Raw genomic sequence first — 5,384 nt, 5'->3', positions numbered from 1 at the left:
TAAAAACTTCACAGCAAATTATTGTTAATGTATAAAAAAACTTACATTTTTATAAAATGCTTTTGACTATTTTAAATAATAAAAACGTCACATGAGAAAACAAAATATAGTACATATAAAAAAATATATTTAAACATCATTTATAAACACCAAAAATTTATTTATGTAATGAAATAATACAATATCGCTAAAGTGAAACAAACTTAGTGTTCTTTGACAAAATAAAAACAAAACAAAGTTGATATGAAATGTAATGTGAAACACTAAAGTGTTCTTTCATATTGTGAAACAACATAATGTCGTCAATGTTAACCAATAAATTGTTGTTACACAAGGTGAAACAATATAGTTATTTAGTTTGCTTTTGCTTTGAGTTTAATTAGCGTATTTCCTCTCAAAACTAATATGAAATGGATTTATATTTAGTTCATAATTGATTACAACTGATAATTGAGCATCATTAATCAATTGATTATGAAGCTAAAACTGAACATATGTATCCCAATATTGAAGTTGAATCATACCTGGTTTCAGTTTCCATCATTTTTGACACTAATTTTTGAGACAAGAAAATCATCAAGTTCATAGACTAAATAGGTGCCAACACAACAACAGTAATGATTGTGCACATAGACCTATGTATAAACTTCATTATGCACAACTTCATCTAAGTTGGTTACTTTATATAACGTTAGAAGTGTTCTATTTGTGTCGTAATTCATAGATTTTTAGCAAGCAACTGTATGTATAAAAGAAGACTAAGCCGTTTACCAAACACTTACCCGGTAAGTGCTTACTGATAAAATTTAACATTATCGTTTACTTATCGCTTAAGATTTTAGTCCACTAGAACGGTATCGTATGTAACAATTTACCTGGTAAGAGTCATCGCCCTCACTTATCGGGTAAGACTCTTGATTCTTGTTTCGTTCTTACGGGGTAAGATTATTGATCCTTACTATATTTATCTGGTAAGGTAATGTGACTTGATATTCACTTACCCGAGTAAACATTTGGTAAACGGCCTCTAACTCGTTATTTTTTGTGGATCAAGAATTGCAAGAATGCTACTTAGTTTTGATAAAGATTTGCAATCTTACAAGAGATACAACTATGATTATAAATTTTTAAGTATTTCATGCAGATCATTACCGAAACTGCTTTTCGTGACTCCTAAAACAACATTAAACAACTAATTAAGGGCCGTTTACCAATTTTTTTGGTTAAGTGCTAATTCGGGTAAGAGGTCTGACTGTGATAAGAGGTCTGACTGGATTAAGTGCAAATTGTATTTTCTTGTTTACCAAACAATTTGTATTAAGTGTTGATTGAGTAAAAAAGACCATTATATCATTTTTTTTGGAATAAGTACTAATTGAAAATTATTGTATTATTTAAACCCAATTATATTTGAATAAAATTAAAAAATAAAATTGGCCCATATCAGCCCAGATACATTTAAGCCCAATTATATTAATCTATATGTATTTCTTTTCCACTCAAAAACCTCAAACCCTATTTCTCTCAACCTGAAACTTCCCTCATTTTCTCTCCCACCTCCAGACCGGCCGCCGTCGCCGCCTCCCGTCGCCGCCTTCCCGTCGCCGCCCTCCCGTCACCCTTCAACACCTTGAACCGGACATGGCCACCGACGCTTCCCCACCTTGAATCAGACATGACCCACCTGTTTGTATAAAGAAAGATGCATCTATTTAGGGTTTTAGATGAAGAGGGTAGATTAGGAATACATACCTCTTACCACGGTAAGATTCATTTTTTTTGCTGACTCCAGTAAGAGGACGGTCAGAGGTCGAAAATCTGATTGTTGATTTTGCTGTTAGGTAAACACTTTTACCTCTTACCCGGGTAAGCATCTCTTAACGGGTAAGAGGTGGTAAGAGATTAGTAAACAGCCCAATCTAACCATGTTCCAAAACCATACAACTATGATAACAAGTTACACAGCGGCGTTTGCCCACCACCATTTCCACATGCTAGAAGTCTTAATGTTATTGTGTAATTAGATTTATCATTTTATGAGAAAGTGATTTGGAATTTCTTGATTCATAGAAGACAACAGTCTATGAAATGATAAATCTAATTACGCAATAACATATATGCATAAGGATGTGCAAACTGTAAACAGTGGTTGTGATGTTTAGCAAGGATGCAATTTCCCTAGACACTACGTTGATTTACTTGAGCTCGTGACACCGGCTTCCTCATCTAAATATTTGCTGTGTTCTGTTCCATCTGCAACCTCTGAAGGGGTTTCTTTATTGAACCTGCAAACACATCAAGATCATCATTTAAACTCAACACACTGTGCTCTTTTATCTATCGTGCCATCATAAGGAAGTACGTATTGATTTTGGTTGTCCAAGATTTCTTGTTTTGTTATTAATGAAGGGTGTTTGGGACATTTGACATATAATAGACATTGTATTAAGAAGATTTCATGGTCTGAATGCAGAAAAGAACAGTTGTTTCTGAACATTGTTCACTTTATGCATCTATAGTAAAGTTGAGGTAATCATCTAAGTTGATTACTTTATCTAACGTTGGAAGTGTTCTATTTGTGGTGTAATTCACTGATCATTATCAAGCAATGGAATGTATAAAATAAGACCAAATAAACAAATATTAATAGTCTAAAAATTGCTATTATATATGAGCAATGGACACTTACACATAAATGTGAGTGTAGAGAAAATAAAATCTGTATTTGATCAACACCCATCTCTAATTGTGAGAGCTTATACAGATATAAAGTAGATCATGTTGCTACCATCCATAGAACTATAATCAGAATAGAATTTACCATTTTAGACATGATTTGGCATGCCTTATACAATCTTATCATCTTACATGTACAATTTTCCCAACCTCAAATCATCCAAATAAGTGTTATAAGAAATCCTTTATCCAATAGATTCAACTCAAATTATAAAGCAATATCTAAGCATTTTCAGACAACCTATAAAATAAAATAAAAATGCATTCCTATAAACCAAACTTACCCCCAATAAATCCCACATAGATATAAGGTCTAGGAAGAGGTAGAGAGGTTGTTTTTGTGAAGAATTCCAGCTTGCATAACAAATAGATATAACAACCTACATTCCTATGTAAATCATCAAAATAACCTCCTCCTATTTCATTTCCTTTCAAATCAAGAAATCATTCAGCTGCAACCTGCCTAACAAATAAGAATGCAGCTTTGACCAAGACTAATTAGAAAGCATATAGACATAAACTGGGAGTATAAATTACACTAACATTCAAACAAGTAGCATTCAACCAACCAAAAGAGACTTTGTACATGATAGGGGAGGGATGGGGTTGTAAGGAAGCTTGCCTACTACCTTTCTCTTTTTAGTTTAAAAAGGGATCTAATTAAGAGTAAGTTAGCTATTCAAATTTGGTTCGGCTTCAGGCGGTTTGGGTGCAGTTGCAACACCAGTCATTGTGGCACATGCCTCCGCAAAGTTGCAGTCAACGCCATCACAGGAACATATGGGAAGTTCCGATTAAAACATAGTTTCATTTTGAGTATATTTGAAATTGGTTGGTTTTTAGTTTAAAGTGGATGTGGATTCCGAAACTTTTACAGTCAGTACCAATTACCATGTTCAAAATCTAAGGCAAATATTAGAATTCAAAATGCTTTGCTATTAGATTATATTTTGCATTTGAGAAGTATCTGACGTGGATGCTTAAAAAAACTCTCTGTTTCTTTTCTTCCTTAAAGAGCAGCATCCACCAGCCTAATTTACCTCAGTGGTTAAAATTAACAATTATGGAATCTTAATTGGTAACCTTTATCTCGATGTTCAATTTCAATAGTTGTACTTCAAAGAACATGGCTAGCTGTGTACTGGGTGTTGTAATCAAACATGTTATTTGATTACCTGCACATTTGTTGTACTGATGTTATTTAACAAATTGTTGCAGCTGTCATTATCTACTTTGAACTTGCATGACAGGGATGTTTTTCACTTTCTTATAAGGGCTCTAGAAGTTAAAATTTCATATCTATGTACCGGCTGTTTTTCATCCTGTATAACCTGTTTATAAAGCTGAAAACAGGTTATAATGAGGTTCAGCTAAGATGCGTATGTCCTTCTCTTCCTATGCCCTTGGGCAGGAGTAATGAACCATAATGCAGATCCCTAGATCAGATACTAGAATTGGCCTAACTGAAATATCAAAAAGGTTATAATGGGTCCATAAAACTTAATTCTTGGCCCTGGTTGCATTCAAGATCCACCAAAATTTAAGACACAATGTTACAGATCTTTCCCTTGCCTTAGTTTCCCCATCAGTGAAACGATCACTCCTGTTGTTGTAAAAGACCCACAAAGCATAATGATAAATGAATAAAATACATAATGGTAAATGAATAAAATTCATGAATAAACATTGATTGTTGATCAACTCTAATATTTGCAGAGAAATGCCACCATACATAAGATGATTTCATCCAAGTTAATACCATGCTTTACTATTGACTTAATAGGATATGCAATTGAGTGGAACATTTTACTGTATAACTGCCTATTTAGTTCTGCTGATTGTAGTATCATCGATGGTGCCAACCTAATACCTATTTGTTACTTTTTTGCAGCAGAATCTGAAGTTGTTGCAAATGGAAAGTGCAAACAAAGAAATTGAATTTGACTCTTAAAAATTCAAAGGCATATCTTTACAAAGGGTAAGAGTATCATTTGAACAGATCTTGATATTTGTTATCCAGTTTCTACATAATGTGTTTAGTATATGTGTCCTTCATATTTAAACATTATAGGGGTATGTTACCTTGGCTCTTGTATAGTTGGCTTAATAGGTTAGGCCCTATATGAAAAGCACAACTTTGTGTGATTTGCATATGATGCAGTTGGCTGCAAGGATTATTGTCTCTAATCATATGACGAGCATTTGCATATCAACCACCATTCAGATTGACCTCACATTTACATGCATGCATTTTTTTTGCCCTTAACTATAGTTGTTCCATTTTGTTTTAGTTATAAAAATTAATTTCTAAATACAAATTTCATGTGCTTTATTCATCTGAACTTTCGTGAACGACAAGGGCTCATCATAAGGTTAGGGATCGTTTACCCAAATGCTTACCCAGTAAGCACTTATAGGTAAGAGTCAACCCTGTAAGTTACTTTACCGAGTAAGATTCTCGGTCCTTGCCATATTCATCCAGTAAGGTAAATAACACGGTAAGCTCTTACCATGTAAGCATTTAGTAAAACGACGTTTTAGTCTACTTGCACCTATATTTTCTTTGTATACACTACTAGAAAACCAGGTATCAGCGACGACTATCAGCGAGGGAAAAATTCCCTCGCAGATCAGCGAGGGATCAGCGA

This window comes from Cynara cardunculus, assembly GCF_001531365.2.
Source record: "Cynara cardunculus var. scolymus isolate 2C chromosome LG 12, CcrdV1, whole genome shotgun sequence".
NCBI lineage: Eukaryota > Viridiplantae > Streptophyta > Magnoliopsida > Asterales > Asteraceae > Cynara > Cynara cardunculus.
Note: the sequence above shows the minus strand (reverse complement) of the source record.